General features: G+C 34.5%; 1 protein-coding gene and 1 long non-coding RNA gene across 2 annotated transcripts in view; both read left to right on the top strand.

Annotated features, from left to right (window-relative positions):
* LOC102809055 (nonsense-mediated mRNA decay factor SMG5-like) overlaps positions 1-24,600 on the top strand; it is an 85,842-nt gene that overhangs the window by 24,443 nt on the left and 36,799 nt on the right. The window lies entirely within an intron of this gene.
* LOC146735231 (uncharacterized) lies at positions 18,513-20,371 on the top strand. Its single transcript, XR_014931337.1, has 2 exons — positions 18,513-19,749; positions 20,246-20,371. It is a non-coding gene; the product is annotated as an uncharacterized LOC146735231 (long non-coding RNA).

A 24,600-nucleotide genomic window follows, 5' to 3' on the forward strand; every position in this document is an offset into this window, starting at 1 on the left:
GCCTTTTAATTAACTAATTTATATATTCATATCATGTTGTCAGAATATTAATTATTCATTTACTAATGTTAGTCTGTTCTACTGATACATTGGATGTATGGATAAGAATAGCTATGTTAAATGCAATCTCTTGAATATTAGATGTAACTGACTTATTTCTGCTAACCTGTTTTTATATATCTGTGTGTATCTTGGCAACAAATTGCTACAACATACACATTTATCTGTTTATTTCCTGATTTGCATACCACTTTTGTCACAGAATTCCGTCATTTCCAGTGTCATTTAAATCAGTTTAAATATATTTCTGGATTTATAGGATAATTATAATTAGGAAAAAATTCACCCATTAAAGTAAAGTTAAAACTGGTGACCTTGTTGTTTTTTGAGAGAAATCATATCGAATTAACTTTTAGCAAGAAATTAAAATTAAAGCACTTAGTTTTATGATAATATAAAAGTTGAAGTTAAAACATGCTTGCAGTGATTATAAAGAACAAATTGTCCAGAAACTTCCGGGCCTGTGTCATAATTTTGTTTGTTCATTATATTTTAATAATTTGCATATATATTTGCATATAATCAGACAAAGGATGGTGGTGTTTATTTATTGATATGTATTCAGTACAGGTGTACAAATAATAAAAATGTCCTGCGGAGGTGCTAGGAGGGTTGAAGGGGAGGGACGTTATTGGTATTCAGCCAAATCAGATAAATGGATTCAATATGTAGAACCAACTGTAATTGTTTATTTTATTGATTGATTGACTGATTGATTGGTACACTGGCCTTGAGTAAAGTTGACATCTTATCATGGATTATTTTATCTTAATCTTTAAAGTACGCAATGTATTTAGTCTGCCTAAGTATTTATTACTAAGCCAACCACTAAGTACTGTTCAGCTTATTTACCCAGACTCAGTCAACTGATGGTTAACGATAACATTATTACCTCTATGTCAACTCTTGCTCAGCTAAATACTTGGCTATAAACAAATGTAGATGAAATAGAATTAATTGTTGCTTTAATGATATTAGATTTGTATCATGACAATGTGTTTTGAAGTAGTTGGGACCATCAAAATTTTTACAGTAAGTTATCAAGAATTTTCTAATAAGTATTATTAAAGGATTTTACCAAATTTTCATAGTTTATAGGATAATGCAATTCTACAAACACTGCCATTTTTTTTTGTCATTCTTGTCAACTGTTGTCCTTTTTTTTCCACTCTGGTCTCTTTGTCAAATAAAATGACTGCCAGCTGACAATAAGAGATTGTAGAGCTCGTATAAGTTAAAGTTGAAACTAAAATGGGGAAGTCCTTGAACAGGTACCTCTTGTAGTAACTACCCTCTCATGGAAGGTACCAGGCTGTAGCAGTCCCACTTAGATTTCATTGACGTGTTTGTTGACTGATACCATATTTATGAAATACATCACAATCGAACAAAACAAACAAAATGAGCTATACAACCCAGATATGTACAGATGTTTACATGCCTTGCTACTTGATTGTTGGCAATCCTGCTATACGTGTTTGTTTTACACATGTACATCTATCAAGCTTTTATAATTTATACGCGTTTTTATGGGTTACATGCACATATGTTGTATATACATAGTTTGTTTTCCTAGTAGTGTTTATGTATTCCTGTAGACTGGTATGACAAATGGTTTGTTGATTGCAGTCTATATACAGTGCTGATTGTTCCATCTTCCTCTATTGGCAGTGGGAGGTGCCATAAATTATTAAACTTCACTGGCTTTCTAAACACTTTTGTTTATTTTGACTTCTATATGTTTTTAATTTGAATTAGCTGTCTTTCCTTGTTTTCCTTTGCATTCTGGGTACTGATTGAATGGTAATGTCTAATAGATTATTCATACCATCGAATATGTTTTGAAAGTCTTTCATTTCATCCCTAATGAATGAACTTTGTTTTGGAATTTAACCATTTGAAACTCTAAAAGTATGAAATTGACAGCCAATTTATGTTATCGTTCTTTCTTGATACAACTTACCGGTACTTCACTAAAAGACAAATTACGTAATAAATATGCCACAAAGTGTTTAGCTTGTCCCCTTGAACTAACAGTCTCTTAGAGTTTCAAGTAGAGTTTCAAAGTGTTAGAGACTGTATTAAACATTGAGACATTTAGATTTAGTGAAAAAAACTAGTTTTCAAAAAAATCAATAATTTGATGGCAGGTGTGAGTAAACACGTAAATGTAAGTTATGCATACATTTAATAAAAACAACACTTATTACTGTCATAAAAATTATTCCAAAATCATTGCATAGACTATTTATATGGTAGCAATGAAAGTAAAAACCATAAAAATTAGCTAAATAAGTTGAAAAATTATCAACATACAAAATAAATGTAGGCGAATATATAGACCATAATCACACTAGATATTATATTGCAGAATTATTAAATAATTATTAATGTTGCAAACTTGAGAATTATTATGTTGCAATGGTCCTCTGGTTCACCAGCAGTACACAGTGACTCAATTGGCTGCTAATGTGTGTGAATCATGGTCACGCGTGAACTTACAGTTTATGGCTTATTGGGAGATGGTAATCTACCGTAATCGAAATAGCACATACATTCCTAAGTGACATTATCAGCGATACAAATGTTCAGTTGCATTTATCGTCATTGTATTATTTTTATGTTGCCTTATTAGTCTCCATTTGGACACAGTCTGAAAACTATGACTTATGCTTTGACCTCTGTGCATGCAAGTGTCTGTCCTTGCATCTCCACCTATATCTCAGACATGTCTAGTCCGATAATATTCAAACTTCACAAGTACATCACATATCTTGGACGATTTATGTACGTCCATTTGTTTCATGATGCAATTCAAGATGGCTGAATGTCGGCTATTTTGTTTTAATTTATATCTCTTACATGCCTTGACCAAACATCCTAAAATATACATGTCATAGTTAGACATACATCATACATGCACATCTAATTGTTTGATAATCAGATTAAAAATGACGGAATGGCAAACATATTAATGTACATTGGATACACAGGATATTATTGTTATTATATTACAACTATCCAGGAATGTGACAGATATGTGCAATATTTGATGATATACTAGGTGTAATATGATGTGATGTATTTGAATGGCAGTTAGCTGTAACTTAACACATTGCCAGACATAGATATTGATATTATTAAAAATTCCACAATATGCATAAGGTAAATTACTAAAGAACTAAAATAATCAAAAACAGTATTCCATCATAGTTGTCACCATGGTTTCCACGTGATGTTCATTTTCCTGCAGACACATTAATTTAATGTCACCATTGTTGCCAAGGGAATACATACTTGGATACCCAAATGCTCTGTCAAACATGACAACTGTACATCATAAATTGTTAGTATCATTTTATTGTATAAATCACTTTTTAATTGCCTCATCACCTGCTGTTGCTTGCTGAATTTATTCTTTTTATACAGTATTTGAAATATTTAATAACTTTGTTTTTAATAGATGAAAATGTTTTGATTTTAGCATTCCTCAAGTGTCCTGCTTAGTATTGAATTACTTTTAAAATTGTGGATAACAGACTGTTTTAGATTTAGTTAAAATATTCTTGATATTGAAGTCTTGAAAGAAAGTTTAACCATGATTGTCCCTGTCCATCATAACTGAATGACAGAACCTAGGCAGAACCTAAAGTCTTCATGGTCAATACTTTATTTGTGAGTTCATGGAAGGTCAATGTGACTCTGCCTGTGAAATTTTTATATTTCTCAGCAAAATTTTTCCTGTCTTTGTTTCTCACAAGACTAAAGCTGTTTTATAAATTTATTAATTGTAACAGAATGAAAGGTTTGGTTTAATAATAAGATATTTGACTAGTCATATTAATTTTAATATTAGCCCATCATTAATCCCTGCTACTCAAACATTTACTCCCCTATATTACAAATGGTACAATCTGGTAGATCTGTTGGCAACCTGTTGATACCACTCAGGATTGGGGAAGATGACCTCTGACCTGACATAAATCAGGCTTATCATTCACCTGGTGTTGTCCAGCACAAGATAAACACTGGACAATCTGATTCTAAAATAAATAATTGTATCCAAATCCCCTGATAAGACTATCAGAAAGATAAAAAAAAAGGCATACAGGCTGTGGCCATGTTTAAACTGATAATCCATATGTCAGTGATCGTCATGTGCTTGGGATTTTCCGCTGTCGGCTACTTTGACAATTTTTAATACTTGGTTATTATTATTTTTTGAGCATAGTTTATACCACAGCTGTATTAATCCTACCAGCTTACTCATATAGAAAGTATGGGCACACACATACTGTTGGTTTATGGGTGTAAATATCAGTGTGGTGTGGTGTGGCCATCACAAATGATAAAATAGTTGCCCTATGTCGAATTAGCAGTATAAGTTTTATCATTTGTTTAGATTTGAGTTTGCACGTAGCAGTCCGTGTCCCGTGTTGTTCACGTGTCAATATTGTGCTACGTGTGATAATGAAGAGAGATGATGTTATATCTCAATTCAATATTCACCTTCATAATTATAACTTTATAATTTTCTGAAAGTAGGGATCCCTAGAATTCTTGAGACGAAGATGTGGTAGGGAGATAGGGATTTATATTATAATAGGGTTACATGTTTATGCAGAATACTTCAAGTCACTTAGAAACAATATGCCAGGACTATCACCTAAGTGAACAACTATTCAGATTAAGCCACATTTAGTGAATTTGTTATTAGCTCTGGTGTTCAGTGGAAACTCAAGTGAATTGGTCTTGTGATCATGTCTTCATATTGTACCTGGTAATAAAGAAAACATGTAGCAGCTCCTTATTTGGTATTTCACGTCCCAAATAAGGTAAGGTACGCATAGCCAGTGCGGAGTGCAATAATAACTAGGTCAGTTATTTATATTCAGAAGATCAAATATGACAACTGAAGTAAATTTAGCATATTTTTTTTTAATGTATGTTGGATCTTTAAAATATGTTTTGATTTGCCATTTCAGTAAGCCAGTACATCACTAATACTGCATATAGGTATAACTATAAATAAGTTTTCCAAAATTAGTTGAGTGATTTCATAATAATAGTGTTAATGTGAAAACTTTAAACCATTTTGATTGTGTTGTTTACATTTTAAAAGTCGAAATGTTCAACACTTTTAATCCAGCTTTCAAATGTGGTTAACTGCAGTCGCAGCTTAACAATAGTTATAAAATGAATGAATCATCAGTATTCGTGTCAAGCAGTGATTGGCTCTTGAGCTATGTATTACATAATTTATTATTAGCATATTTACGCACTGAAATATCAATAAGATTTTACTGTATCAATTGAAGACAGAATGATCTCAGCCTGTCTACCAGTTTCACTTAGTAGTTTTACAATATAAAAAATTGACAAGCATGGAATAGGGCATTTGCTTGCCTCTTGAAAAAGACCCCTGCCCTACTAAAGGATATCAGTTAATGATTATTTATAGGGCTAGCAAAATAGAATTTCAATGTTCAAGTGGTACTTGAAACAAATGACAGATCAATTCTGTCAGCTGACTGTAAGAACAGCCGACAGTAAACACTTGAACTGAAGAGGTAATCCAGCATTGGAATCATGTCATGCACTGTGAATAGAACCCTATAGAAAAAAAAACATACACGTGATGCTAGCCAGAAAAACAACTTATGGCTATGTCATGTGACTCAAGGTGTGTTTAATTGATACCATATCTAGTTGTATTTTTTGGGAGGATGACTATGGTTTATGTGTGATAAACTTTCACCCAAGCACCCATATTTTCACAAGTTGGTTTTACTTGAGTTGACATGAAGCATTGCGATGCATGGTATAATCATAAACTTATGCCATTCACTGTTTAAACAACCAACTATTAGTTGACCTTATTTTTCTACAATGATAATGTCGCAATCAATAATTCCTACAAGTTACTTGAGATAAATACAGTGCTTTTATTGATGTATTTTATGGATGTATGGAACCATAATTTCAGAAAAAAATAAAAAGCTGTGTAAAATTATGGTAGATAACAAAAGATATTTTTAGATTAGGTCACATGTCTGCATCGATTGTGAGTAGTATATTCACAAGTCACTGTTGTAAAGGGCAGAGTGACTGACGTGCTCACTGATATATTATCATTCTGATCGCTCTGACATGTTTTTGCATGTTCCTATCATTCATGTTTGTGTAGTTCAACCATTTAAAAACCACAGTTGCTGCCAATGTAATGCATGTGAGCATTAGTTTGGCAGGGAAATAAATTCTCTAACTTGTTGAGAGAAGTGGGCAACAGTTTTTCTAAAAAATTTGTTAGAAGTGATATTAAACTTCATGTCTTAATGACCCCAGTGAAATGTTCACTGTTACCTCATGTCTTAATGACCCCAGTGAAATGTTCACTGTTACCTCATGTCTTAATGACCCCAGTGAAATGTTCACTGTTACCTCATGTCTTAATGACCCCAGTGAAATGTTCACTGTTACCTCATGTCTTAATGACCCCAGTGAAATGTTCACTGTTACCTCATGTCTTAATGACCCCAGTGAAATGTTCACTGTTACCTCATGTCTTAATGACTCCAGTGAAATGTTCACTGTTACTTCATGTCTTAATGACTCCAGTGAAATGTTCACTGTTACCTCATGTCTTAATGACTCCAGTGAAATGTTCACTGTTACTTCATGTCTTAATGACCCCAGTGAAATGTTCACTGTCACTTCATGTCTTAATGACCCCAGTGAAATGTTCACTGTTACCTCATGTCTTAATGACCCCAGTGAAATGTTCACTGTTACCTCATGTCTTAATGACCCCAGTGAAATGTTCACTGTTACCTCATGTCTTAATGACCCCAGTGAAATGTTCACTGTTACCTCATGTCTTAATGACCCCAGTGAAATGTTCACTGTTACCTCATGTCTTAATGACCCCAGTGAAATGTTCACTGTTACTTCATGTCTTAATGACTCCAGTGAAATGTTCACTGTTACTTCATGTCTTAATGACTCCAGTGAAATGTTCACTGTTACTTCATGTCTTAATGACCCCAGTGAAATGTTCACTGTTACCTCATGTCTTAATGACTCCAGTGAAATGTTCACTGTTACTTCATGTCTTAATGACCCCAGTGAAATGTTCACTGTCACTTAATGTCTTAATGACCCCAGTGAAATGTTCACTGTTACCTCATGTCTTAATGACCCCAGTGAAATGTTCACTGTCACTTCATGTCTTAATGACCCCAGTGAAATGTTCACTGTTACCTCATGTCTTAATGACCCCAGTGAATGTTCACTGTTAATTCATGTTGATATGACCCCAATGAAATGTTCACTGTTACTTCATGTCTTAATGACCCCAGTGAAATGTTCACTGTTACTTCATGTCTTAATGACCCCAGTGAAATGTTCACTGTTACTTCATGTCTTAATGACTCCAGTGAAATGTTCACTGTTACTTCATGTCTTAATGACCCCAGTGAATGTTCACTGTTACTTCATGTTTTAATGACCCCAGTGAAATGTTCACTGTTACTTCATGTCTTAATGACTCCAGTGAAATGTTCACTGTTACTTCATGTCTTAATGACCCCAATGAAATGTTCACTGTTACTTCATGTTTTAATGACCCCAGTGAAATGTTCACTGTTACTTCATGTCTTAATGACCCCAGTGAAATGTTCACTGTTACCTCATGTCTTAATGACTCCAATGAAATGTTCACTGTTACTTCATGTTGATATGACTCCAGTGAAATGTTCACTGTTACTTCATGTCTTAATGACCCCAGTGAAATGTTCACTTACTTCATGTCTTAATGAGCCCAATGAAATGTTCACTGTTACTTCATGTCTTAATGACCCCAGTGAATGTTCACTGTTACTTCATGTTTTAATGACCCCAGTGAAATGTTCACTGTTACTTCATGTCTTAATGACCCCAGTGAAATGTTCACTGTTGCCTCATGTCTTAATGACTCCAATGAAATGTTCACTGTTACTTCATGTTGATATGACTCCAGTGAAATGTTCACTGTTACTTCATGTCTTAATGACCCCAGTGAAATGTTCACTGTTACTTCATGTCTTAATGAGCCCAATGAAATGTTCACTGTTACTTCATGTCTTAATGACCCCAGTGAATGTTCACTGTTACTTCATGTCTTAATGACCCCAGTGAATGTTCACTGTTACTTCATGTCTTAATGACCCCAATGAAATGTTCACTGTTACTTCATGTCTTAATGACCCCAATGAAATGTTCACTGTTACTTCATGTCTTAATGACCCCAGTGAAATGTTCACTGTTGCTTCATGTCTTAATGAGCCCAATGAAATGTTCACTGTTACTTCATGTCTTAATGACCCCAGTGAATGTTCACTGTTACTTCATGTCTTAATGACCCCAGTGAATGTTCACTGTTACTTCATGTCTTAATGACCCCGATGAAATGTTCACTGTTACTTCATGTCTTAATAACCCCAGTGAAATGTTCACTGTTACTTCATGTCTTAATGACCCCAGTGAAATGTTCACTGTTACTTCATGTCTTAATGACTCCAGTGAAATGTTCACTGTTACTTCATGTCTTAATGACTCCAGTGAATGTTCACTGTTACTTCATGTCTTAATGACCCCAGTGAATGTTCACTGTTACTTCATGTCTTAATGACCCCAGTGAATGTTCACTGCTACCTCATGTCTTAATGACCCCAGTGAATGTTCACTGTTACTTCATGTCTTAATAACCCCAGTGAATGTTCACTGTTACTTCATGTCTTAATGACCCCAGTGAATGTTCACTGTTACCTCATGTCTTAATGACCCCAGTGAAATGTTCACTGTTACTTCATGTCTTAATGACCCCAGTGAAATGTTCACTGTTACTTCATGTCTTAATGAGCCCAATGAAATGTTCACTGTTACTTCATGTCTTAATGACTCCAGTGAAATGTTCACTGTTAATTTATGTCTTAATGACTCCAGTGAAATGTTCACTGTTACTTCATGTCTTAATGACCCCAGTGAAATGTTCACTGTTAATTCATGTCTTAATGACTCCAGTGAAATGTTCACTGTTACTTCATGTCTTAATGACTCCAGTGAAATGTTCACTGTTACTTCATGTCTTAATGACCCCAGTGAAATGTTCACTGTTAATTCATGTCTTAATGACCCCAGTGAATGTTCACTGTTACTTCATGTCTTAATGACTCCAGTGAAATGTTCACTGTTACTTCATGTCTTAATGACCCCAGTGAAATGTTCACTGTTACTTCATGTCTTAATGACCCCAGTGAAATGTTCACTGTTACTTCATGTCTTAATGACCCCAATGAAATGTTCACTGTTACTTCATGTCTTAATAACCCCAGTGAAATGTTCACTGTTACTTCATGTCTTAATGACCCCAGTGAAATGTTCACTGTTACTTCATGTCTCAATGACCCCAGTGAAATGTTCACTGTTACTTCATGTCTTAATGACTCCAGTGAAATGTTCACTGTTACTTCATGTCTTAATGACTCCAGTGAAATGTTCACTGTTACCTCATGTCTTAATGACTCCAGTGAATGTTCACTGTTACTTCATGTCTCAATGACCCCAGTGAAATGTTCACTGTTACTTCATGTCTTAATGACTCCAGTGAATGTTCACTGTTACTTCATGTCTCAATGACCCCCAGTGAAATGTTCACTGTTACTTCATGTCTTAATGACTCCAGTGAAATGTTCACTGTTACTTCATGTCTTAATGACTCCAGTGAAATGTTCACTGTTACCTCATGTCTTAATGACCCCAGTGAAATGTTCACTGTTACTTCATGTCTTAATGACCCCAGTGAAATGTTCACTGTTAATTCATGTCTTAATGACCCCAGTGAAATGTTCACTGTTACTTCATGTCTTAATGACTCCAGTGAATGTTCACTGTTACTTCATGTCTCAATGACCCCAGTGAAATGTTCACTGTTACTTCATGTCTTAATGACTCCAGTGAAATGTTCACTGTTACCTCATGTCTTAATGACCCCAGTGAAATGTTCACTGTTACCTCATGTCTTAATGACCCCAGTGAATGTTCACTGTTACTTCATGTCTTAATGACCCCAGTGAAATGTTCACTGTTACTTCATGTCTTAATGACCCCAGTGAAATGTTCACTGTTACTTCATGTCTTAATGACTCCAGTGAAATGTTCACTGTTACTTCATGTCTTAATGACCCCAGTGAATGTTCACTGTTACTTCATGTCTTAATGACTCCAGTGAAATGTTCACTGTTACTTCATGTCTTAATGACCCCAGTGAATGTTCACTGTTACCTCATGTCTTAATGACTCCAGTGAAATGTTCACTGTTACTTCATGTCTTAATGACCCCAGTGAATGTTCACTGTTACTTCATGTCTTAATGACCCCAGTGAATGTTCACTGTTACTTCATGTCTTAATGACCCCAGTGAAATGTTCACTGTTACTTCATGTCTTAATGACCCCAGTGAAATGTTCACTGTTACTTCATGTCTTAATGACCCCAGTGAAATGTTCACTGTTACTTCATGTCTTTATGACTCCAGTGAAATGTTCACTGTTACTTCATGTCTTAATGACCCCAGTGAATGTTCACTGTTACTTCATGTCTTAATGACTCCAGTGAAATGTTCACTGTTACTTCATGTCTTAATGACCCCAGTGAATGTTCACTGTTACCTCATGTCTTAATGACTCCAGTGAAATGTTCACTGTTACTTCATGTCTTAATGACCCCAGTGAATGTTCACTGTTACTTCATGTCTTAATGACTCCAGTGAAATGTTCACTGTTACTTCATGTCTTAATGACCCCAGTGAATGTTCACTGTTACCTCATGTCTTAATGACTCCAGTGAATGTTCACTGTTACTTCATGTCTTAATGACCCCAGTGAAATGTTCACTGTTACTTCATGTCTTAATGACCCCAGTGAAATGTTCACTGTTACTTCATGTCTTAATGACCCCAGTGAATGTTCACTGTTACTTCATGTCTTAATGACTCCAGTGAAATGTTCACTGTTACTTCATGTCTTAATGACCCCAGTGAATGTTCACTGTTACCTCATGTCTTAATGACTCCAGTGAATGTTCACTGTTACTTCATGTCTTAATGACCCCAGTGAAATGTTCACTGTTACCTCATGTCTTAATGACCCCAGTGAAATGTTCACTGTTACTTCATGTCTTAATGACCCCAGTGAAATGTTCACTGTTACTTCATGTCTTAATGACCCCAATGAAATGTTCACTGTTACTTCATGTCTTAATGACCCCAGTGAATGTTCACTGTTACTTCATGTCTTAATGACCCCAGTGAAATGTTCACTGTTACTTCATGTCTTAATGACCCCAGTGAAATGTTCACTGTTACTTCATGTCTTAATGACCCCAATGAAATGTTCACTGTTACTTCATGTCTTAATGACCCCAGTGAATGTTCACTGTTACTTCATGTCTTAATAACCCCAATGAAATGTTCACTGTTACTTCATGTCTTAATGACCCCAGTGAAATGTTCACTGTTACTTCATGTCTTAATGACCCCAGTGAAATGTTCACTGTTACTTCATGTCTTAATGACCCCCAGTGAAATGTTCACTGTTACTTCATGTCTTAATGACCCCAATGAAATGTTCACTGTTACTTCATGTCTTAATGACCCCAGTGAAATGTTCACTGTTACTTCATGTCTTAATGACCCCCAGTGAAATGTTCACTGTTACTTCATGTCTTAATGACCCCCAGTGAAATGTTCACTGTTACTTCATGTCTTAATGACCCCCAGTGAAATGTTCACTGTTACTTCATGTCTTAATGACCCCAGTGAAATGTTCACTGTTACTTCATGTCTTAATGACCCCAGTGAAATGTTCACTGTTACTTCATGTCTTAATGGCCCCAGTGAAATGTTCACTGTTACTTCATGTCTTAATGACCCCAGTGAAATGTTCACTGTTACTTCATGTCTTAATGACCCCAGTGAAATGTTCACTGTTACTTCATGTCTTAATGACCCCAGTGAAATGTTCACTGTTACTTCATGTCTTAATGACCCCAGTGAAATGTTCACTGTTACTTCATGTCTTAATGACCCCAGTGAAATGTTCACTGTTACTTCATGTCTTAATGACCCCAGTGAAATGTTCACTGTTACTTCATGTCTTAATGACCCCAGTGAAATGTTCACTGTTACTTCATGTCTTAATGACCCCAGTGAATGTTCACTGTTACCTCATGTCTTAATGACTCCAGTGAATGTTCACTGTTACTTCATGTCTTAATGACCCCAGTGAAATGTTCACTGTTACCTCATGTCTTAATGACCCCAGTGAAATGTTCACTGTTACTTCATGTCTTAATGACCCCAGTGAAATGTTCACTGTTACTTCATGTCTTAATGACCCCAATGAAATGTTCACTGTTACTTCATGTCTTAATGACCCCAGTGAATGTTCACTGTTACTTCATGTCTTAATGACCCCAGTGAAATGTTCACTGTTACTTCATGTCTTAATGACCCCAGTGAAATGTTCACTGTTACTTCATGTCTTAATGACCCCAATGAAATGTTCACTGTTACTTCATGTCTTAATGACCCCAGTGAATGTTCACTGTTACTTCATGTCTTAATAACCCCAATGAAATGTTCACTGTTACTTCATGTCTTAATGACCCCAGTGAAATGTTCACTGTTACTTCATGTCTTAATGACCCCAGTGAAATGTTCACTGTTACTTCATGTCTTAATGACCCCCAGTGAAATGTTCACTGTTACTTCATGTCTTAATGACCCCAATGAAATGTTCACTGTTACTTCATGTCTTAATGACCCCAGTGAAATGTTCACTGTTACTTCATGTCTTAATGACCCCCAGTGAAATGTTCACTGTTACTTCATGTCTTAATGACCCCCAGTGAAATGTTCACTGTTACTTCATGTCTTAATGACCCCCAGTGAAATGTTCACTGTTACTTCATGTCTTAATGACCCCAGTGAAATGTTCACTGTTACTTCATGTCTTAATGACCCCAGTGAAATGTTCACTGTTACTTCATGTCTTAATGGCCCCAGTGAAATGTTCACTGTTACTTCATGTCTTAATGACCCCAGTGAAATGTTCACTGTTACTTCATGTCTTAATGACCCCAGTGAAATGTTCACTGTTACTTCATGTCTTAATGACCCCAGTGAAATGTTCACTGTTACTTCATGTCTTAATGACCCCAGTGAAATGTTCACTGTTACTTCATGTCTTAATGACCCCAGTGAAATGTTCACTGTTACTTCATGTCTTAATGACCCCAGTGAAATGTTCACTGTTACTTCATGTCTTAATGACCCCAGTGAAATGTTCACTGTTACTTCATGTCAATATGTACTGTTAAAATATGAAATATATGGAACTTATCCGTAAATTGGGTTTCATTCTTGTCGAAAACATTAAAATCTTGACCAAACGACTGACTGTATAACCCAAAAAGTCATTACAAGTGTTAACCAACTAATCCAGCTGATTGTGTATCCAGATCAATGGTAGCGAGACTGCCCAAGTGATATTTCACTGAACCTTAGTACATAGATACCTATGCACAGGCATGATTAGTTTTGGGTTGTAATCTGCACATAATATTTGTCTAATTTAAAGGGAACCTTCCAAGCCCAGGGATTGCACCAAACAATCATGGGACACTATTGTTTATGTTGTTTACAAAGTTAATCTATCTTTTGTTATCCATTGTAATTTTAATCCAGAAAGTAAATTTGTTGTGAGATTAGGCTGGAAGTGCCCCTTTAACACTTACTAAGTTCACACAGGCACACAGGAGTTTTTTCTAACCTCTCATGTGTTTTGCTTGAGCAATTTGAAAAACACAACGAATCAGGTTTAATTTAATACAACAACAAATATGAAATTAAATGTTTCTCTTTGTCCAATTGCTGAGGGAAACTTTTACGAACATAAGGTTTTGTTTCTTCGTCAAATAATTAAAAAAAAAAGTTGTGAGATTGTGGTTCATAATCTGTATTTTTGTAAGTATGCTGTCAGATTTGGATTGATATTAGTTAGAAATTGCTACAGTTAGTCTCGCACTGTATGCAATTCATATAATTGTACTGAATTTAATACACTAAGTGAAATTCAAAGGCTTCCAGTGGAAGCAGGTGGGCACTGTTCTGTTATCAAATTGAAATCTAATAAAAACAACTACAGAGGTAAACACATGCAAAGTACACAGCCAAAGAGCAATTGGAGGTGGAAAAGCAAAGTTGGCAAACACTCTGCTGGCAAAATGTCCACAATGTCCACAGACTCTGCTATTTATATTGACCATTTGTGACAAGAAGAGACAGCAGATAAGAAAATCCATTCTTAATTAAAGATAAACACTGTGATAAAAGCTTATTTTTATCATAACTACGTAAAAGTGCATACTGTCAATATTTGACAAGTTGCTGAGAAAATGATCCAGAGGACAATGAAATGAGGGGAAAGAGGGGTTTGAATACCAGGTATAAATGTGAACGAATTGTCAATATTGACCTGGTAAGATTAATTACCCCATGGTTGTGTTGAGGCTACCTGCGCCCATGATGGTGTTTAATGGATTTTGGTTTGAAGGGTACTTTGCTCTTAGAAGCTTTACATGGATAACACATTTATTTGCCAAGTACAATGAATTGAGTGACATGCTCCTGTTTAACCTGCAAATACCCTATCATTGGTTGTCAAGGAAGTCTAGATACTCCAGGAGTATCTAATCGCCTGGTTGTCAAGCAACCATGGATGGGCCTAAGCTTGTGAGTATAGCAAGGGATTGTTTGTGCACCACTAATACAACAGCTTCTAACAGTTTTATAAGGGTATTATGTATGCGTAAGTCAACAGATTGCATAGTGGATGGTTGTTGTTTTGTGTAGGCTATAGGGCATGAGTGTGATAGGATGAAGACATATTGTGTACCTTGACCTCGTCTTTCTACATGCCTCCATTCATCGCTGCTAGTGATATATTTTGTGGTCTGTATGTTGTAACTGGCTATATTCACAGCAATTTGACAGGCTTATAGGCTTATCCAACTCTTCTAATATACAAGATATTTCTGAGTTTATTCTTTTTGGCTATTTAGCTTTTGGCACTCTCTCTCAATTTTCAACAGGTAAAAAACAAACCTGTATAATAATGCTTATTGATGAGACACTAATTTATGAAACTACAGCAATAAGTGCTTAGATTGATATTGTTAAAACTTAAATAAATATGAACATAATATACCATGCTACACCATGTATATGTATTGATTTGGTGATTATGTCATTTCGTCTTTCAGATCAGATTCAAAATACCTGACTTATGGATATTTTGTATTAATGATTGTCATTCTGAATCATATCAAATCAAATTTTACACCTACATTTCACATATAATTATATGTTGTTTGTTTGTCTGTTGGCTGATGCATTTCAATTTTGTTTACTATTAAATATAAGGGACTGTGTCATGAATGACATAACTTGTCATTTTGTGGTGTCATTAAAAATGTGCATTTATATTATTTTAATTAATGAAGAATACTTGCTATGTGTTAAACTTGATGGAACAGGAACTCAGAGCTGGGTAACTGGAGTTAAGCACGCATTAGACCTTAACAATCACCTGAGATAAAAATAGAACCAATAACTAATTACTAGATTTAAAGAAAAGTTAAAGGTACTCTATTGAGTAATATCAAAAAGCCACCTTATGATAATGATAAAGCAATGCCAAAAGAAATTACACATATACACAAATATTACACATCAGTACATGTGTTGAATATACAATATAGAATAAAAGTAGATACTCTAATATTGATTTATATAACAAAAATGTTTCCTGTGTGTATATAATCAAATTAAAGATGAAGAACATTTTCAGTTACATTGCAAACACTATCAACATGAACTGCATGAATTCTCCTGTAAATATTGTCAAATTTCAAACAAATAAACTGACAAAGAAACTTCAATGAACTTACTTAAAATGCTAAATAGGGAAATTATAATAGGATTGAGTAAATTCATAACTGATTTACTTTTTAGAAAAGATATTTTTAAAAAAGATAGTACCTGCTGTCTTATATTAAGAAATTAAAATTACATTACTTTATTCAATATATGTACTGGTATTTTCTCTATAGTTTAACTACAATTCATACATTTGGTGTGTTGCAACTTTATTGTACTACGGTAATATCATGATATTTTTTTTTTGTACATGGATATGATATCAATAAAGATTACTATTACCAGAAACTATATCTAGATTTTCAGTGATCAATCTTGAATATTGTCTGCATATTCATTTGTTCATGCACACTTGTTTGTGTCACTTCATTAGCACTTTCACTATAACTATGAATTTTTGATGTTGTAGGAAAACAATTAAACAAGTTTTAAAACAGCCCACTTATAGAATACCTAATAGCTCACTTAAATAAGATAGTGAATCAGAACCGCTGGTGTCATCAGGTGACCTTCCATTATAACCATGAAACCCCCACCCTCCCATCAAGGAGGCTGTACAGCAGATCTATGGAACAAACAAAAGACAACTCTCTCTTCCAAGGATTGGCAGTTAACATCTATGGAACAGCCGATGTGGGTGCAAATTATACAGGGCCCAGAGAAGTATTAATACTTCCTTAAACATTGTCACACTTCTGAAATCAACAAATGATGTTGAAATCATGGCGTATTGATTCTACAAAGTATCAGGGCTGAAATAGCTTCTCCTCACACATGTTCACAAACACGTATATACCAATTTGAACCATGCCCTCTGAGTCATCATTTGTTTGTCTGTTTGTCCACCTTATTTTATTTTCAACCTTTGATTCTTTCTGACAGTAAACCCAGTCATACAGTAAATTATAGATTATATATACCGGTACTTGTGATTTATACAAAATAGGCAGCCATAGTTTTCCAATGTGAAACTCCAGCCATTTTTTTTTAAATATTGCCCCTCACTGCAATCTAACCAACCCTGCATAAAGTGGTTTGAACCATTAAAACCAATTTGAGGAAGTATGTTTTTTTTTTAGTTTCCAACATATTTATGCTTAAAGGAATGTATTGAAATAGGGGTGTGTGCATGAAGCAAAGAGAGATGCTGAATATTTAAGTAGTCAAGTAGCCAACCCATAAATAAAGTGGGCGGGGTGCTGTAAAAATGACTAATCTATAGAGTAAAGTAATGCAACATTGAGGAGGATGTTTACTCAATAAACTCACATCTCTGACTAGTGACAAGTTATACAAACTGTCAGCCCCAATTCAGCTACTTACTTATTTGTACAGGGCCTTCAGCTATGTTGACTTAAAGAAGCCAGCTGTCTGAATCTTGTGTAAAGTCAAACACAGCTTCATGTTAGCAAAGTACACAATCCCTTCATTAAAAAAAAAGTCTGCTTGCCTAGCTAAGAAAAACAGGCTGGCGAGTCAACATTTGCTAGCAACTGTACACATAGCCAGGAGATGGGAGTAATAGCGCTTGTGTTTAATGTGTATGCTTTTGTATTGGAGGACCATTAGGTGGTTGTTGAAAAGTACCAATACTATTGACTCGCTCCTATATCACCCGAGCAAGAGGAGAATATTTGCATATCTTAGTCTAACCAAGTACTTGTGCTATTTCATTTACAGTGCCTGAGTGTTTGTGCCTATTTCAAGAATCAATCATTGGCAAGGTGGTTTTCTAAAGAGCAATCTTGCCGACATCTTGACCTCTTTCTTTCTACTATGACTAGTAGACATGTTATTTTTACATGCTACTTGGTGGTTTTTTCCTGACAAATTAAGTGTTGGTTATTGTAGTGCCCTTGCAGATTGCTTGAGCATACATCCTACCTCAGTAGACTGCCAACACCTTGATTAATTCAATGTTCTAAATTCAGTTTTGTACCTTCGGTGCATTAACTATTTATAACCTATTGCTCTCCATCTCTTCATCATGCATCCAATCATATTAATATGCATTTTTCATAATTGTTGATTTAAAAATAATAAAAAAGTATGCATGTTCTGCAATATATACAGTCTCTCAATATTGACTGTGGTGGCGCTATTCTGCAATGAGACCACATAAATACAAGAACTATCAGTTTACTGTGATACTTTCATCCTGTGGGAAAATTTCATAGTCAATTAACTGTATTTTTGTGTTGTCAAGTTTGTTTTCTTTGTGAAAGGCAAACATGCTTGGTTGGAGCACGTTGACTCTGGGGTGTTCCTTCATCCTCCCCATTGCATAGAGTGGTATAAAGTTCAACCAAGTGTATGCTTTGAAAAGATACAGACTGAACTCATCAAAAACTTGTGCAAATCTTGGCTAGTCATGAAAAACAAGCTTAGGTGACTGTGTGTATATTATGGTGTACTTTGTGTACATGACTAAGGTAGATAATGTGGCCTTGCTATCCTAGTGAAAATAAACATTACTCTAGTGAGATCAATGATGAATTGCATTTAAACCAAACAATTTTTTTTTTTGTAATTTGAACATTTTCTGTACCCATTCCATTGCGACTGAGCAATTTGACAAAATGTTATCATCTGATACCAAGCAAAAATGCACCATATCATCTACTCCCTTTATAACTCTGTGTTTGCCAACATTTTCTCAACATTTAGGGTTGTCTTTTTACTGATCATGTTTTATATTTATTCATACAATCAGAAATTAAGATTAAATTTTAGAGTTTGAAAATTACCAAGTTGTTGTATAAATAGAATAAAATTGCACTTATCCTCAACAATAAGTATAAATGTACATCACTTTGTTTAAAATTTTGATCAGCATCTGTGTAGATAAAGTTTGGTAATAAAATAAGAGTTTCAGAAATCAATAGATCATTATCTTTATTAACCTACCAGTATCTCCTTGTAGTGTTTTTCTTCCCAAAATGTAGTTTTCCATTCTCCTAGAGACTTGATTTTAAAATAAAATTTGTGTTATTAATTGCCCCATGAGGTGCAGTGAGTCTAGGGGTGCTCTGACTTGGCAGGAACATTAAACTAATTGCATTATATTCCCACTGTGTATTGATTCCACATAGCTAAACCAGTAATTGCTAACATATGAGGAGTGTGTCTAGTAGGCCCTGAAATACTGAAAATGTTTATTTAGCTTGTGGATAAAGTCTTATAATCAAGCGCCAATCATTAAATGTTTGTTTTTACCATGCTAGCTGATAAAGTATAGACTATTTGTACTCTTCATTTGACCTGTGAACTTGAACTCAACTTTTGTGTGCTTGTTTGAGTACAATCTGATTAAAATCTGATGTAGTGTATGGGCTTTAATTATTTTGGCTATAAACTTATTTTAATTTTATTTTTTATTACTTTTGTTATTAATGCCCTTTTATTTTATTTTATTATTTTACTTTGATTTTGATTTTGTGATTTTTTTTAATTCCGCCCTACCTACATCTGATCCGATGCCTATGTAACGAGATTTCAACGAGACCCACTATCGACGATTTTAGTCAACGAATCACATACCTCCTTCTATAGCGCACATGATGACGTCACCGGGCGGAGTCGGGTGGCAAACACACTCAAATAAAATGGCGGATTATACCGACGTTAGCGACCGAGAATAACACGGCTTTTCGGTAAGTTTATCATTGTCAAATGCAACGAAAGTCATTTTTATGTTAATATTGTAGCTCGAATGGTTCGACTTTAGATCGTTATTTTGCATAGTTATTCTGGGAGTGACGATTTTGTTTCCGCCGTTTCGACCGAACACCAGTGTCTTTTTCCAGTCGCCTGCCCTGGAGACGGGTGATGTTTTGTTGACAGTCGGGTCAAAACCGTCTACGGTATTGAAGCCGTAGCTGTAAATATTCATCAAATTGTATCATCATTTTGTACATTATACAATAACTCTTTATTAAAGTAATTGAGCTGATTTGGACTGGAATAAAATATTTTTTTATTGGAACACATCGCAAATGATCAGGAAATATTTTTTTGCTCCAATTTTCTGCGTCGATGCCATAGGCCGGTGACCGTTATACAATTTAAAATCAGTTTGCATTGTTTACTATAGCTGTTTACAGTGTTCTAATCATTACGATTTACTTATTTTTTTTGCTTCCATTCTAGATAATTATGCTCAGTGATGTAAAATTGAAGCGATGACTGAATGAACGAACCTTGGTTGGCGAAGATGTATCTGGAAGTGTACACATTTGTTGGAAGTGAAAAAAATATTCAATGTAATGACAAAAATTGTAAAATGCTGTGGAATTTCTTTTGCAAATAAAAATATACTAGCAATTTTCTATTAATGGTTTATTCAAGTGGGCAAAATATAATGTACAGAAAGATTGCCCGTAGAGTATCGCTACACTGAAAAGTAAGCAACCGACAGCCTGTATAAAAAGGGGGCTGTGATTGGCTGTTACTTATGCGAGATTTGAACGGGACTTACATAGGCGTCGGATCAGATGTAGGTAGGGCAGAGTTAAAAAAAATCAAAATCAAAGTAAAATAATAAAATAAAAGGGCATTAATAACAAAAGTAATAAAAAATAAAATTAAAATAAGTTTATAGCCACAATAATTAAAGCCCGTACACTACATCAGATTTTAATCAGATTGGTTTGAGTAAACAAATGGCTTATTTTCAATGATCCTGGAATGGAATATTCCAATACTAAGTTGCCCCTCCTCTTTTTGCCACCTTCTGTGAGTACTTTACACCATGTGATGATGTCTTGCACATGCTGCTCTACCACATTTGATCTTGACTTTGCTGTCTGTATAAATCACTGTCATTACACTTATTCTGGTAGTTACATCTTGTTGGACAAGGGGAGGTCATGGTTTTTGCAACTGAATCCTAATATTATGATATTTGTAATGAATACCACATAATCATGTAGAATTACACTACATACCCCAAGTGAAATGAAATACAGTTACAAATCCCAATGTTAGATTTCATTGTTATCTTAAAAATTGAATGTATATAAATTAGATACCTATGGTACACAATAACACATTGGTGCATGGAAATTCACTGTCCTGGATGGACTCAGGGAAGGGAGAATGTTTGAAACAATCCTGTGCTGTCTCAGTCTTCTTGACTTTACCAAAAATACAAAATAAGGAGTTGATCATAGAAACTTTTTCTTCTCAATTATATTTTTCAGCTCAGATTTTCTTTATTCTTCCGGTAGATTTTTTAACCATAATTTTCTCTTCAAATTTATCCCCCCCCCCCACCTGAGTTTCAAGAGGTCAACCCTAAACGCAATAACTATGTGCGGTTAAAACAGCTGTGAGAATTATTCTGCTGAGGTCAAAGATCATCTCCCTGGATATGATTGGTGTAACAATTCACATTGGGGGCTACTGTCATATTTGTCTGTCCATCCATGTAAATCATGTCAAATAAAGTTTTCAGATTTTAGTGGGTACATTCATTTGCATATCAATCATCATTTGCATTATGTATGTCTGTAGACAGATGGTAGACATTGGAGGAGTAAGTTAATTATTTGGCTAAATTATTTGAACTGAACTGGAGAGTTTAAGTTAATTCAATTAGTTTTGGAGTTACATCCACAGAGCTATATTTAATTCGGATAGTACTGTACTGATAGTGCTATAAGTAACCGTTGGTACGTCGCAGGGTGTTTAGGTGTTCTACCGTTATGATGTTTAAATTTACAATGAATATCTGATGGTATTATTATGGGGTGTTCTACCGATTTGATGTTTAAATTTACAATGAATATCTGATGGTATTATGGGGTGTTTAGGTGTTCTATCGATTTGATGTTTAAATTTACAATTAATATCTGATGGTATTATGGGGTGTTTAGGTGTTCTACCGATTTGATGTTTAAATTTACAATTAATATCTGATAGTATTATGGAATGTTTAGGTGTTCTACCGATTTGATGTTTAAATTTACAATGAATATCTGATGGTATTATGGGGTGTTTAGGTGTTCTATCGATTTGATGTTTAAATTTACAATTAATATCTGATGGTATTATGGGGTGTTTAGGTGTTCTACCGATTTGATGTTTAAATTTACAATTAATATCTGATAGTATTATGGAATGTTTAGGTGTTCTACCGATTTGATGTTTAAATTTACAATGAATATCTGATGGTATTATGGGGTGTTTAGGTGTTCTACCGATTTGATGTTTAAATTTACAATTAATATCTGATGGTATTATTATGGGGTGTTTAGGTGTTCTACCGATTTGATGTTTAAATTTACAATTAATATCTGATAGTATTATGGAATGTTTAGGTGTTCTACCGATTTGATGTTTAAATTTACAATTAATATCTGATGGTATTATGGGGTGTTTAGGTGTTCTACCGATTTGATGTTTAAATTTACAATTAATATCTGATGGTATTATTATGGGGTGTTTAGGTGTTCTACCGATTTGATGTTTATATTTACAATTAATATCTGATGGTATTATGGGGTGTTTAGGTGTTCTACCGATTTGATGTTTAAATTTACAATTAATATCTGATAGTATTATGGAATGTTTAGGTGTTCTACCGATTTGATGTTTAAATTTACAATGAATATCTGATAGTATTATGAAATGTTTAGGTGTTCTACCGATTTGATGTTTAAATTTACAATGAATATCTGATAGTATTATGAAATGTTTAGGTGTTCTACCGATATGATGTTTAAATTTACAATTAATATCTGATGGTATTATTATGGGGTGTTTAGGTGTTCTACCGATTTGATGTTTAAATTTACAATGAATATCTGATGGTATTATGGGGTGTTTAGGTGTTCTACCGATAGTATATGTTCAAATTTACAATAAATATCTGATAGTATTATGGAATGTTTAGGTGTTCTACCAATGTGATGTTTAAATTTACAATAAATATCTGATGGTAATATGGGGTGTTTAGGTGTTCTACCGATATATGTTTAAATTTACAATTAATATCTGATATTATTGCAAGGTGTTTCGGTGTTCTCTTGATATAATGTTTACATTTACAATAATATTCTGACATTATCATATCACTGTAATAAAAACAGTACCGTCACCAATTTGTGATGTTTGAGCAAACCCAGATGACTGACATTTAACGTGCATATGACTGTATTGTAATATAGTGTAATACATCACTGTACTGTGAATGATATGGACGTATTCATGTGATAAAATATATTATGTATTGGTTTTAATTTTATTGGTAGTGTTTTATCAATGTTTGATCTTTTTACATTGACTTTGATGGAATAACACCATGATTATTTATTACTTGTTCCAAGACTGCCTAAATTTAAATATTCACAGTACTTATACTTTCTACACCATGATTAGATTAAACTGCAGGATCATTCACATTAACACACATACTGTACAACTATATATTCCACAGCTGTGTCCTATCTTTCACTTACAATCAGTTAAAAGTTTGAGCCAAGTATTTTGCTGTGAAACCAGACTCCCTCATTATTTAGCTGGGATCACAGATGTCTACCCACTGGGCAGCAACCAAATTAGTTTCAACTTGTTGGTGTGATGACAAAGCTTGCTTTACCAAAGGAAATATCCTCAGCCTGTTAGGAATTGATAAGAACTGTCACTTGATATCAGTGTTAGGTTTCCATCCTACAGGATTATCTTTCTGCATCTCACATAGCTATGCCGCCAAATGACTATTTCAGAGGTTCATAACACATTAAAATCATGCAGTGATTCATTCCACCAACTGTGATCTTTTTTATTAACTTAGAAGTTATTAATTTGATGTCATCTTCTAAAGTTAACTGTGCCCGCAGTTATGTTGGATGTAATGAGAAAACAATATTGTCCTAGGATCTGTGTTATATGATCTAGCTGACAGGATGCTAGGCCAAGAAATACTTTGTAATATTTGTAACACTGAGTATTCTCAAGATACAAATAGTTACCAGATGATTTAAATACTGTACTCATTTAAAAGTGTTATTTTATGCTAATGCCATATGTCTTGGTTATTAGTGATATGGAGCGTAATTAGACCACCATGAAGAGATCAATTGCTAATTTGCATAGAACTAATTAATCATCAATTATCATTCTTCTAGTAGTAATGCAGTTAGTATGTAACACTTGCTGAACTTTACTCTACAATTTGTTTTCTCTCCAAAAAAGAACTGGTAACCTGTGACCCCAATCTTGACTGTCTGGACCTATCCGTTGAGACACCCCTACAGCTTAGTAGTATTTCAAAGTCTACAGTCTAGTGTTATGTGTAATTGCTTCACAATATGGTTCATATAAATTAACCATCTTTGTAAGTGTGAATTTTACTATCTGAAGATGGACTTGATCTCAGTATCTATTTAGTGATATATGGTCTTCTTGTATTGTGCACAGGTATAGAGCTGTCTCATATACTTTATAACCACAGACCAACCTATAAATTTGTCAAGGTTTTGATCATCTGGAAAAGTCTTAGC

The sequence above is a fragment of the Saccoglossus kowalevskii genome, chromosome 13, assembly GCF_978046115.1.
Source record: "Saccoglossus kowalevskii chromosome 13, keSacKowa6.1, whole genome shotgun sequence".
In the NCBI taxonomy this organism is placed as follows: Eukaryota; Metazoa; Hemichordata; class Enteropneusta; family Harrimaniidae; genus Saccoglossus; species Saccoglossus kowalevskii.